Source organism: Stenella coeruleoalba (genome assembly GCF_951394435.1).
Source record: "Stenella coeruleoalba genome assembly, chromosome: 6".
Lineage (NCBI taxonomy): Eukaryota > Metazoa > Chordata > Mammalia > Artiodactyla > Delphinidae > Stenella > Stenella coeruleoalba.
In genome coordinates this window covers 16678541-16692493 of record NC_137151.1, presented here as the reverse complement: position 1 = coordinate 16692493, position 13953 = coordinate 16678541, and the positions used below count along the sequence as shown (strand labels likewise).

At 44.0% G+C, this 13953-nt stretch overlaps 1 protein-coding gene across 12 annotated transcripts in view; it reads left to right on the top strand.

Moving 5' to 3' along the window:
* DPP10 (dipeptidyl peptidase like 10) overlaps positions 1-13953 on the top strand; it is a 1578941-nt gene that overhangs the window by 133953 nt on the left and 1431035 nt on the right. The window lies entirely within an intron of this gene.

Here is a 13953-nt window from a genome sequence, read left to right as displayed (position 1 = left end):
TAGTGAAAATAGGTATTTTTTTTACATTTTGCTAAATGCTTCTCTTATCACAGACTTTAGTTTTAAATATTAAATTAAGGTATATAGTAGAGATTAAATATGGAATAATGCTCAGATCTCTATTTGGTTATGCATTTTTTTAAAGATTTTTTTTTTTGATGTGGATCATTTGTAAAGTCTTTATTGAATTTGTTACCGTATTGCATCTGTTTTATGTTTTGGTTTTTTGGCCGCAAGGCATGTGGGATCTTAGCTCCCCGACCAGGCATCAAGCCTGCAGCCCCTGCATTGGAAGGCGAAGTCTTAACCACTGGACCATCAGGGAAATCATGGTTATGCATTTTAACATTAGAATTTCTTGGCACCTGTTGATACACTGTCCCTTATTTCCCTCATTCTTTCTGATTCCCTGTGTTCTAGATCACATGCCTTAGATCTTACGTCTTTGGTTATATTAGCTTAATTATATACATTTATTATTAAGGTCATATACATTTCATTTCTGTTTCTCATAGAGTCTGTTTGGGGAGCATGAAAAGCATCCTTTATCCTGGCATGTGTCCCTGTCTCTGGATTTCTAACAGTAGGTTTTTCTGGGTCTTCCACCACTTCTCCCAACAGCCATAGTCAAGCCCTTCCCTTGCCATGTTCTTTGTCACCCAGGTGGAGGACTCCTGATTTTTTTTTTTTCCCACACTGAGCAGCATGCTGGATCTTAGTTCTCCGACCAGGGATCGAACCTGCGCCCGCTGCAGTGGAAGTGCGTAGTCTTAACCACTGGACCGCCAGAGAAGTCCTGAGGACTCCTGACTGTGTAAAGAAAATAAAGCAGAGACAAATGATACACTTTCCAGGTCCAAGTTTTGAGCCTCCTGGGACCAAATTTTCTCTATCTACACATGCAGGATGTCAGAATGCAAAATGCTCAGATTCTGTGAAAAGGTGGAAACAATGTCATTGATGTCATCCACTCTGAATTACCCAGTGATGTCAGATTATTTAAGGCCTCCCCTTCCACCTCTCATTGACTAATACGTGTGGGGAGTCACATGGATTTACTTCTACGGAATGCTTGAAATGAGAGGGGAAAGTGGACATGGGTGTTACTGAAGAGGAAAAATGCAGAAATAAGGTAGTGTGCTACTATCAATTTCAGAAATCTAAAGATGTGAGAGTACTTGGATATTGCTGGAGTTTGAGAAATAAATGAGAGGTTTATCCCACAAGTCCGATCGCTTTAAACATCTGGAGAGACTCCAGGATTCCTTGGGGGTGGGGGTGGGTGGAATAACAAAGCCACTTGCTTAACTTCCCCTTCATTTCAGGAATATCATAATTAGAGCAAGGCATGAATAATAAGGAGCTCTGCAAGGTCACATCCATCATCAAAGCAGGAGAAATGTAATCTCCCAGCCCCTGCAAAAACCTGTAGCAGTAGGCTGAGGCATCACATGGTAGGTTTAGATTATTCTTTTACTCCTTTGATCAGTATACTCAATTCAGAGGGTTCCGAAAGCAAAATAAAACAAAACAGTAAAGAAAACTCTTGGCATTTGTGTTACATTTGCTTTGCACTCTTTACTATCCTATCTGATCTTCTTACAAATCAGCTGAGGTGGGCACAGAAAGGATGATTACCCCCATTTAGTAGATGGGGGTAACTGAGGCACAGATGCATTGCATGGCTTGCCTAAAGCCAGGCAGCACTTTTTCACAGGGGTAGGATTAGAGCCCGAGTTTCCTGATACTTTGGCATTTTCTCTTGCCTGCTTACATTGCTGCTTCTCCAATTCATTCACACAGGTGGCTCAAAGGAGGAGGTATAAACAAGTACCTGGAGTAGAGCTTAGTGGAGAATAGGTGCTCTGTAAATGGTGGCTACTCCTTTAGTTTGAGCCACTCCTTTCCAGGCATCACCCCCTGGAATGCAGGCCCTTATAGGATGTGGTTTTTCTTAATGATCCCTGCAGCAAGACAGAATTTTTTTAGAATGGACTTACTATGTACTCTGTTTGGGAAAATGAAGGCTATGGAGTCTGTAAAATTTTGCAGCTGAAGCTAGCAAAACTACCCCATTCTTATTTTTCCAGCCTTTTGCTCTTATGTTTCCTGTCTTCCTACTTCACTAATGTTCTCCTCAAATATATTCAAACATGTTATGACTATTAGCATTAACATTAGCAAAATGTAAGTTTTATCTTCATAAGTAAATGAGAGAACTCCAGCCAGCATTTGCATTACTTGAACCTTGTTGTTTATTATTTTTCAATCACCTTCCAGTCATGCATTCTCTCCATGTATGCCAGAGATTTGTTTTATTTTCATTTTTTTCCTCAGTTATTTTATGTTGGCTTTGAGGCTCCAGAGCTGTAAGACTATTGCATGATCAGTTTTGTTTCTCTGTTACAGTGGAGTTTTCATGAAATTAATTATGCTGTTTCCTTCTCAGTAATGTCCTCTGATGAATATTTTATTTTGCTCAATTGCTGTGTGGTCGGCCTTGCTTGATATGTTGCGGTACCTTTTCAAATAAGAAGATGCTCCTGAGACTTTTCAGAGTCTCTGCTGCAGCCTTAATAGGAAATCCAGAGATCAGCCAAAGGAGCTCTTCCCTCTAAGAGCACAGAAAATTCCTAATAGCGGGGCCCACAGGGTGAGAACAAGATTCACCTGACCTCCCAATGTCCGTATGTTAGAAATCATCATGGCATCAGCAGAGAGAAGGGAAATAAATGCATCCCATCATGGAGATGTGTTACTAAACCAATCCAGTTCCATGACCTTGACTACTCAGAACTGCAAGGGCTTCCTATTTATTTTGCTATGAGCACAGAGTTGGCTCTAGAATATTCACTATAAAACCTCCTCAAGGGGACTTCCCTGGTGGTGCAGTGGTTGAGAGTCCGCCTGCCGATGCAGGGGACACGGGTTTGAGCCCTGGTCCGGGAAGATCCCACATGCCGCGGAGCAACTGGGTCCGTGAGCCACAACTACTGAGCCTGCGCATAAGGAGCCTGTGCTCTGCAACAAGAGAGGCCGCAATAGTGAGAGGCCTGCGCACCGCGATGAAGAGTGGCCCCCGCTCGCCGCAACTAGAGGAAGCCTTCGTGCAGAAACGAAGACCCAACACAGACCAAAATAAAACAAAAAACAAACAAAAAACCTCCTCTGGCAACTCCAAGGGCTGTGTAGTTGAGTGTTTTTCTGAGGTGAGCATAAGTTCAGCAGCAAGAAAGAGCCCATCAGAAGAGCGGCTGGAGCAGGAGCCATGCAGAAGAAAGGAAAAAACAGAAATGGAGCAGCTGCTCATTGCCAGACACTGCTTGGTGTTTTAAAAGTATCTCATTTAGGGCTTCCCTGGTGGCGCAGTGGTTGAGAGTCTGCCTGACGATGCAGGGGACGCGGGTTCGTGCCCAGGTCCGGGAAGATCCCACATGCCACGGAGCGGCTGGGCCTGTGAGCCATGGCCGCTGAGCCTGCACGTCCGGAGCCTGTGCTCCGCAACGGGAGAGGCCACAGCAGTGAGAGGCCCGCGTACAAAAAAAAAAAAAAAAAAAAAGTATCTCATTTAATTGTCAAAATTACCTCGCCATCAGGTTATGAACCCCGTTATAAATATGCGACCTCTGGTGCTCAGAGAGGTTAAGTAACTTGTCTAAGGAGCCCAGTGGCTGGCATTTAAATATTTGCTGATTCAATAATGAATGAATGAATGTTATGCCGCCAATGCAGGGAATTAATAAAGGGAGCACCTCTTACTTCTACTTTATAGGAATAAATATTCCCTGTGGCAGAAGGAAGACTTAGCAAATGACATGGGAGCTTACTAAATGAAGTTTTTGGCATGAAATGCTGGCAGGAAGAGAAGGGGGCTGTGTCCCTGTTGTCCCAGTTGTGGGCTCTGTAGTCTCATCTACAAAATTGGGACTACACGGCTCTGCCTACCTTCCTTCCCACCCCTACCCTGCTTTTTACCAATGAGCCTTTGGGAGGCTCTCACTGACATACGTAAGGTGATGTAATTATACATAATTCTGTATCTGGCCAAGAACTGGGGACAGGAGTCAAGGTCCTAAATGTTTTCTGCCTTTTGGGGTACCTGGAGGTAAGGGAAGTTAAAGAATTGGGAACTTCAGAGTTGGACAGTAAACGTGGGTTTCATAGTTAAATGGCACAGGTTGTGCCTGGCCATCCTGTTTAGAAGCCCTCATTTCCTTTTCAGGCCCTGTTTCTACTAAACCTTGTGGTTTTCCGAATTGTGCTGAGAGCAAATCCCACATCCCCTTTGAAATGATTTGATTTCTGTACTCAAAACTGGTCTGGAGGGCAGACTGCTGAAAAAGCTTCTTTCCGCTTGAATTAAATGCTCTTGGGCAGGGGAAAACAGACTGTGAGATTGTTGTGCCTGGTTGAAAGCAGGCAGGTATCTCCAGTATCCACATCAAAGCCTTCAGTGCCCATGGTGACATTAATAATAAATGTTGAGTTTCTTGCAGATTTTCAACTAAGCAATGTTGCTTTTCCTGTGGTTAGGTCAGTTCCAATGTGTTTGGTGCTAGCATTTCAGACATCTTCTGCCAAAATGAATGTGAAATAATTAGCAGCATGAGATGCTTTTGCTTTGCTCACCAGAAGCAGTCTTTTAACCTAACATAATAGAGTTTTCAAGTGAATCTTGGTTATGAAAACCTTTCCTTTCTGAGGATTACTAACCCATCCAGGTAACTGCTAGGGTGGTCTTGAGTTCTTTTCTCTGATATTGATGTACCCATATTAGGTGGAACTGGGCGAAAGCAGTTGGAATAGGCACACAAGTGGGGACCGAAAGTGGGAGTTGGGTGGGCTTCATCTATCGGCCACAGCAGAGGGCAGGTGAAAAAAGAACTCCCTCTAATTTCTCTCTGTCCCCACTGCCCTTCCCCAGTCCATGCCACCACCAGCTCTCGTCTGACCATTGCAGAAACCTCCTAACTATTCTTTTTGCTTCCACTCTCAACCTGCTCCAATTTAGGAAGCCAAGGTGAGTTTCTTAAACAAAAGCCAACCTAAACAATTTACTCCCCTGGTTGAAACCTTTCGTTGGTTTTCAGTTCCATTTAACATAAAACATAATTCCAAAATCCTACCCCAGCCAACATGTCCAGCAGGTCCCTGGTCTCATGTTCATTGCTCTCCCCTCCTTACTGTGCCCTGGCTGTGCTGGACCTCCATCAAGCCCCTTACCCCTTCACAGCCCTGCCCACGCCTTCTTACCGCTGCCCTCTCTTCCTCCCTCTTTGTCTCGCCTCTACTAATCCATCAAGTCTCATGTTAAGTTGGTTCCTCAGAAGGTCTTCCCTGATTCTAAAATAAAACTAGACACTCATAGGGAAGATGGCCAAGGTGGCTGAGTAGGAAGGCCCCAAACCCTTCCCCTCCCACAGGCATGTCAACATTACAACTACTTGCAGAGCAACTACCTATGAGAATAACCTGAAGACTAGTAGAAAATAATTTGCACAACTAAGGATATGAAAAGAAGGAAGCACAACAAGATAAGTCGGAGGGGCAAAGAAGCAGTACAGTCAGGGCCCACACACCTGGGGGAGGTGACCCACAAATGGGACGCTAATCACAGCCACAGAGGTCCTCCCCAAGAAGCGAGGGGTCCAAGCCCCACATCAGGCTCCCCAGCCCCCGGGTCCTGACAAGGAAGACGAGGCCCCAGGACGTCTAGCCTCGAAAACCAGCAGGGCTGAGGGAACAGACACTCCGCTCTTAAAGGGTGTGTGAAAATCTCATGTGCTCCAAATCCCAGCAAAGAGGCAGTAGTGTCAAAGGAGCCTAGATCAGGGCTTCCCTGGTGCGCAGTGGTTGAGAGTCTGCCTGCCGATGCAGGGGATGCGCGTTCGTGCCCAGGTCTGGGAAGATCTCACATGCCGCGGAGCGGCTGGGCCCGTGAGCCATGGCCGCTGAGCCTGCGCATCCGGAGCCTGTGCTACGCAACGGGAGAGGCCACATTGGTGAGAGGCCCGTGTACCGCAAAACAACAACAACAACAACAATAAAAAAAAACGCCTAGAGGGCTTCTCTGGTGGCGCAGTGATTGAGGGTCCGCCTGCTGATGCAGGGGACGCAGGTTCATGCCCCGGTCCCGTGAGCCATGGCCGCTGAGCCTGCGCGTCCGGAGCCTGTGCTCCGCAACGGGAGAGGCCACAACAGTGAGAGGCCCGCGTACCGCAAAACAACAACAGTAAAGAAAAGCCTAGATCAGACCCACTTTTTCAACTTAGCGAGCCTCTTGTAGAGGCAGGTGTTAGCTGGGGTTGGAGATATTAGCAGCAGCCATTTTTGGAAGCTCGTTCTACCACGATGGCAAGCCCCATTTTGGAATCCACCCTCTAGCCTGTTAGTGTCAGGAGCTTACCTTCTCACCAGTGGGTCAGCGCCAGCGATGTGCCCCCGGCGCCATGCACCCAGCTCTGGGGGGATCTGGGCGTATCTGCCAGTAGACAGGCGGCAGCCACCAAACCTCCCCAGGCCATACAGCCAACCATGTGGGAAGCCTAACCCCTAACCCTGCCTTACAACAGGCCTGCAGCCATCACATGAGGCAGGGCCTGGCAGCCAACCAGGCCAAGGACCAGTGGTGCCTGCCAGCACACCCATAGTATGAAGGTTTCTTGGAAAATTAAGAAAAGAACTACCATGTGTTCCAGCAATTTCACTTATGAGTATTTGCCTGAAAAAAACAAAAGCACTAATTCCAAAAGATATATGCACCTCAACATTCATTGCAGCATTAGTTACAGTAGCCAAGATATGGAAGCAGCCTAAGTGTCCATTGATAGAGTAATGGATTAAGTAGATGCGGTGTATATATACAATGGAATATTATTCAGCCACAAACAATGAAATCTTGCCATTTGCAGCAACATGGGTGGATTGGGAGGGTATTAGCTAAATGAAATAAGTCAGAGAGAGAAAGACAAATGCTGTAGATCTCACATATATGTGGAATCTAAGAAAAAAACAAACAAAAACCGAGAAAACAGACTCATAGATAGAACAAACAGGTGGTTGCCAGAAGGGCAGGGGATGGGGGTGGGTGAACTAGGTGGAAGGGATCAGAAGATACAAACCTTCAGTAATAGAATAAATAAGTTATGGGGATGTAATATACAGCAGAAGGCATATGGTCAATAATGCAGTAATAACTTTGGAGACAGATGTTTACTAGGCTTATCGTGGTGGTCATTTCATAATGTATGTAAATGTCAAATTACTATTTAGTACACCTGAAACTCACATAATATTGTGTGTCAACTATATATCAATAAAAAAAAGTTTTTCTTGTATTTTCCTTTCATAGCACTTAAGACTAAGGCTGTTTGTTAGTGCGTATTTTATATATGTCATAATTTAAAAAATATATGTCTTCCTTCCCACTGATTTATAAACTCAGTTAAGTAGGGACCAAGTCTGTTTTGTCCACCAGTATATCCTTAGCACCTAACAGAGTACCTGACACATAAGAGGTACTCTAAATATTTAGAGAATGAATAAAAAGCTGGCTTCTTGTGCCATCTGTCCAAGTTGACTTACTCTCGTTTCTAAACCACTGTACAGGATGCCTGGTTTCAGGCCTCACATCAGTGGGCACAGCCTTGCCTGGTCCTTGTAATTGACTGGCTCCACCATGTTGGCCTTGGTAGGCATGCTGCCTATACCAGCCCTGTTTTTTCTAATGCAAAACAGATTTATTTGTGAGGTGAAAAGGAAAGCACACTTCCGTCAAATGGAGAAGATCAAGATTCTTAAGTAGCTGACTTTGGGACCTGCCGGGTGGGAAGACTTGCTGTGTTGCCTTCAGATGTTCTCTCTTTACCTGATGTGTCAGATGCTTCAGCAGCCTTTTCAGGCTGTCCTTCACTCTTGGCCGCCTTTTCTAAGTCCTTCTGATAGTTAAGCTGGTATTCCAGATAGCTTATGTTCCTGGTCTGTTCATCCAGGAACTCTTTCATGAAGCGTGAGAGATTGGTTTCTTTATTCGTAGAAGTCGAGGTCTTCAGTTCTTGCAGCAGCGTGTTTAACACTTTCTCCAACTGCAGATCCAAGCCAAATCCTTGGAACGTGACCTCATACCACTTGCTCAAAATCTGATTCCTGGTTGTTCCCACCCTTCTGGCAGTGTTTTGAGCCCTTGCTCAAAGCCTGTTTAAATGGAACCCTTCAAAATCCTTATATATTTTAAAGCTGTAGCATCTTTTTTTCTTTTAAAAAATTTACTTATTTATTTATTTATTTTTGGCTGCGTTTGGTCTTCGCTGCTGCACGTGGGCTTTCTCTAGTTGCGGCGAGCGGGAGCTACTCTTCGTTGTGGTGCTGGTGCTTCTCATTGCGGTGGCCTCTCTTGTTGTGGTGCTCGGGTTCTAGGGCACGTGGGCTCAGTAGTTGTGGCTCGTGGGCTCTAGAGCGCAGGCTCAGTAGTTGTGGCTCGTGGTCTCTAGAGCACAGGCTCAGTAGCTGTGGCACACGGGCTTAGTTGCTCCACGGCATGTGAGATCTTCCCAGACCGGGGCTCTAACCTGTGTCCCCTGCATTGACATGTGGATTCTCAACCACTGTGTCACCAGGGAAGCCCAAGCTGTAGCATCTTGATAGACCCTTCTGAGGAAGACTAGTAACTCTATAGCACCGTGAAAGTCAGCCCAGGCCTCACTGAACTTCTTGTCTGGGCTTATATGAAGAGGAAGTTCAAGTAGAAATGTTTATAAACTAATCTGCATTGAAAATACAATGGTTGTTGCAATTTATAGGGAGTCAGGCTTTTGGGATTCCCCAGTCATAAAACTTAAGAATATAAATGATACACTTTGGGAATAAAAGTATAGAAAGAAATGTGATGTGTATGCCAATTATGCATGCATCTAACATCCCTCTTACACCTGCTCCTGCAAGGAGTCAAAGAAATCCTTTTTTCATAGAGTTCTCATTCCAAATTTTGTGAAAATTTAAATTGTCTTACCCTTGACTCTCCACACTTCTCACTTGATTCTGACCCTCTACAAGAGCCTGAATCCATTTATTCCTGAAGTATCTTGCAAATACCACAGTATGTTTAATACCGACAACACCAAGTATACCGATTTTGTTGCAAAGGTTCATCATTATCTTAACTCATCATGAGGTAAAGGGCATTGACACAGAACATTCAAGTATGCTACTTCAATACCCTTTTCATTTTTTTAAACAAAACGATCCTCAACCTCTCATTAATAAATGTTATGTGCCTGTTAGAAAAAAGCTTCCTGGCTCTAATTTATCTGATGACATTTTCTATCACAATAAACAAAATACTAGTGAAAGGTTGAGCCTGCTTCTGTCTTTCCCTTTGCCAATTTACAAAATAAACATTTACTGATTTGGTCATTAGAGTTTAAACTATTGAACTGAAGACAGATGTTCCTTGAACAAAGATTGAAAAGACGAGACAGATCAGAAATTCTCACAAGGCCAGAACTTAAAACATTAATGATTACAGCTTCTCTTATCTGTCACCAGAGCCTTTAGGGTGAAAATATGGCTCTGGATTTTCTGGAGATGCGTATAGTGTACACCAGCCTATGGACTTTGGAAAACCTTTTTCCTATGTGTTCTTCCAGTGAATTAAAAAGAAAATAATTTCTGAATTTAGCCTTGTAAACTGAACTTTGCCCAGCAAGTATATTGAACTGATGCATAACTGAATGCCCAAGTCCCTGTTCATTTTGGGGATTTAGCAAGCATTCCTTTGAAAACGAACCAACTCAGTCAATGTCAGTACCACCCCCAAAAATATTACAGTGAAACTAATTTCTTCTTTTTTAAAAAATTTGCGTGGAGGGACTTCCCTGGTGGTGCAGTGGCTAGGAATCCACCTGCCAATGCAAGGGACATGGGTTCAATCCCTGGTCTGAGAAAATCCCACATGCTGTGGAGCAACTAAGTCCATGTGCTGCAACTACTGAGCCTGCGCTCTAGGGCCCGTGTGCTGCAGCTACTGAGCTCGTGTGCTGCAACTACTGAAGCCCGCATGCCCAGATCCCGTGTTCTGCAACAAGAGAAGCCACTGCAACGAGAAGCCCGTGCACTGCAACGAAGACTAGCCCCTGCTCGCCACAGCTAGAGGAAGCCCTCGTGCAGCAACGAAGAACCAAGGCAGCCAACAAAAAACAACAACAACAAAAAAATTGCATGGAAAAAGGAAATGTGATTATTTGGAGGAAGAAATCAGTGCAGGGAATGGGAATTTTTAAAATGTACTCAATGTCTGAAAGTATTGAAAATCTAAGTGAAACTATAGGATGAATGGGTGGCAGGTTTCTTCAGGTCTGAGAGTCCTCCTAAGAACTGGGTTCGATTGGAAAGGTTGACGGCACACAGTGTGACTGAAGGCTTTGTGCCTTACCCTCACTGGCTACAAAAAGAAACAAAGAAATTTTAAAAATCCAATATCAGTGCAACATAAACATTCTCTTGGTGCCTGAAATTCCACCATGAAGATTCATTGCTTTGGGAAAGCCTAGTTTCTTGGTAGTCATCTTGGTTTAAACTGTCTTCCCTAAAAAAGCCACAAACAGAATATGTAGACGCTGGTGAGAATAGAGGAAATGAGAAAGGGAGGTAAATGTAGAGCTATATCAGCCTGTTTAGGATAGGAAGGGTGGGAAGGAGCAACGAAGGACCATATTAGTGAGTAACACACTCCTGAGGGCTGAGTTGGAGGGTGAGAATGCACCCATCACAAGGCAACCTCCTTCCTGGTTTAATCAAAACCCAGGATGACTATCCGGGTGGGGCAGAAATTTCCTGTGTGAAATAGCACTTTCCCTTGAAGCCAAGGAGTTCTTAGGGACATTTTCTGGCCATATATCTAACACCTCCAAAGCACTCTTAAGAGGCACAGTGGGAAGAGGGCGGGCCAGTTAGATAATAGACCGCAAAAGTGTCCACGCCTACATGTAGTATTGTCTGAACTAAACACACACACAGAGAAAGGGCAATTTGGAAAGAAAAGGTACATCCCAGGAGCCAAGACAAAAGGGGAAGTTATAATGAGTTCTTCCCTTCTTCCTGCTCTTCCTCCTTTTACTTCTGTGAATGTTTACAGAAAATCACAATCCTGCTCTGTATTTTGAGAGAGAATATAAATCTACCGCCTCCCAACATGTCACAGCCGCCATTTGCCACTGCCAACCACCTATGGATTTCCTATAAGCAGGGTTCATTCATTGTGCAAATTAGATAATTGAAACAATCTATCTGCTTCAGGCAGCTGGCTTCAGGGATGACGCTTGCCTGTTGCCATGACAAGTAATTTTCAGAGTGAAATTTTAGGTACAATAACTCACTGAACAATAAGCTGTTGCCCTGTTCTATCAGGAAGACAAGACCTTAAGGATAAAATTCTTTCTTTATTTATATTTATTGGCTACTGGAGATGATAAAGCAATCTCTCGCCAATTAGTATTCTAGCCAGCCCCTTTTCTTCTGCTTTATGATCATCTCCCTTGCTGCAAAGGAAGATAGGATGAAAGAGTACAATTCTGTTGATCGTGGTTCTCTGGGATTCCTCAGTCATACCTTCTAGATGGTGGGCTATTCATTATGGTGCAGACCTTGAAGGGATGAAATCAGAGGAGCTAGGAAATCCATAGCTTGTGTTGCTTCACAAATATGCGTGTGGCATCTTCACCCAGGGATTAATTATACTTCTATATATTCTAATCAGAAAGAAAAGTCTTTTTAAATTTTTTTTATTGAGTATAGTTGATCTACAATGTTGTGTTAGTATCTGCTGTACAGCAAAGTGATTCTGTTATACATATATATACATTCTTTTTTAATATTCTTTTGCATTGTGGTTTATCACAGGATACTGAATATGGTTCTCTGTGCTATACAGTAGGACCTTGTTGTCTATGCAATCTGTATATAAAAGCTTATATCTGCTAACCCCAACCTCCCAGTCCATCCCTCCCCCCAACCCCCTCCCCCTTGGCAAGCACAAGCCTGTTCTCTATGTCCGTGATTCTGTTTCTGTTTCGCAGATAGGTTCATTTGTGTCATATTTTAGATTCCACGTTTAAGTGATATCATATGGTATTTGTATTTGTTTCAGAAAGAAAAGTCTTAGAAGGAGAGTAACATAGGCTTGGAACATTTTCCCCTGTGTTTTATAGGATTAAAAGCAGTCAGCAAAGTCAGAGAGGTCAGAAGAGGACATGAGCTCTGTGAAAGCTGGGACCCCAGCGGCTTTTGATCTCTGCCTTGTCCCCTTAGCCTGGAAGGGCTCAAGCCCCATCAGGTGCACTTGATAGATATTTTCTGAACAAACAAGTGAATGAATGAATTGCTTTCTCCCACTTCACTTCAGACACATTGCATTCTAGTGTCCTCCCCCTTCCCCTTCTCATCAAAACCTGCTCTTACAAACCTATCTCCATTTAAGCACAAGTCCCTACAACCTGCTCCATGAAAAGAGGTCTATATGTCCACATAAGTTTGGGAAATTATGCATGCATTCTATTCTTGGTGATTGAAAATGCTCATGAGAATACTAGAGGCACTTTCTCCTGCAGCTAAGAAATCGGAATAACTTTGCCTAACTCAAAATTTCCTAAACTTTATTCATTTATTTCATTTTATTTGGTAGATGTTAATGGAACATTTGCTATGTGCCAGGAAATGGTCTAGACATAGGAAGGGACCAGTCAGATAAAGTCCCTGCCTGTCCTATGGAATTTACGCTCTGGTGGGGAAGACAGAGAGTGCACAAATAAATAAAATACTTAGCTGATCAGATGTTGGTAAGTGAAGTGCAATAAAGAAAAACAAAAAGGCAAGAGCGGTAGGGAGGACTGTGACAGGGAGTTACAGTTTTAAGTTCAGTAGTTATTATTGAGGAGAGGTTTGAGCAAAGACCTGCAAGAGGTGAGGGAGTGAGTCACTGGGGGGAAGATATTCCAAGCAGAGGAAGCAGCAAGTGCAAAGGTCCTGAGAATGTCTGCATGTCTGGAGTGTGTGAGGAAACCAAGATGGCCAGGGCTGCTGGATGACTCTAGGATGGGAAGGGCAGTAAGAGGAAAGGTCATGGAGGTGAGAGGGGTAGGGATGGGGGTCAGGTTACGGAGATCATATCTAACCGCAAAAGTGCTTCACTGGTAATGCTGAGAAGTGTTGTCTTTGCTCAGAACCCTCCTTGGTCTCCGCACACACAAGTAAAAAAAAAACACACACACACAATTTTAAGAAAAAGCAAAAACGAGACCGGTTTCCTCATGAGTAAAATAATATTGCCTTCCTTTCAAATATTTTTTTAATAATAAAAAATAAATTTTATAGAGTTGTGGGCATTTAGTTAATGCTCAATAAATGTTAGCTCTTTGCTTTTTTCTCTTTCTCACTCCATCTCCCAAAAAAACATGTTGTCTGCCCAGTCTACTATCATGCTGCTATAGCAATGATAACAGTAAGCAATAAGCATAAAGTGCAGAATCAAAGGCATAGGACAACGAGTGTTTGAAGGTGGACAGATAAAAACTTTGGTGGATATAATGCCGTAGATTCCACTAATGAAAAAGATGAGAGAAACTAAAAGATCCCACACCAGAGGATCAAGAAAGCAGACAGGGCAACAGGGATCAGGATTCTGGGCTGTATATGTGGACATCGGCTGCAAACAGTGAGAAAGGCACCTTGTACACACCAGGGAGGTTTCTTTTTTTTTTTTTTTTTTTTTTTGCGGTACGCGGGCCTCTCCCTGCCGTGGCCTCTCCCGTTGCGGAGCACAGGCTCCGGACGCGCAGGCTTAGTGGCCATGGCTCACGGGCCCAGCCGCTCCGCGGCATGTGGGATCTTCCCGGACCGGGGCACGAACCTGTGTCCCCTGCATTGGCAGGTGGACTCTCAACCACTGCACCACCAGGGAAG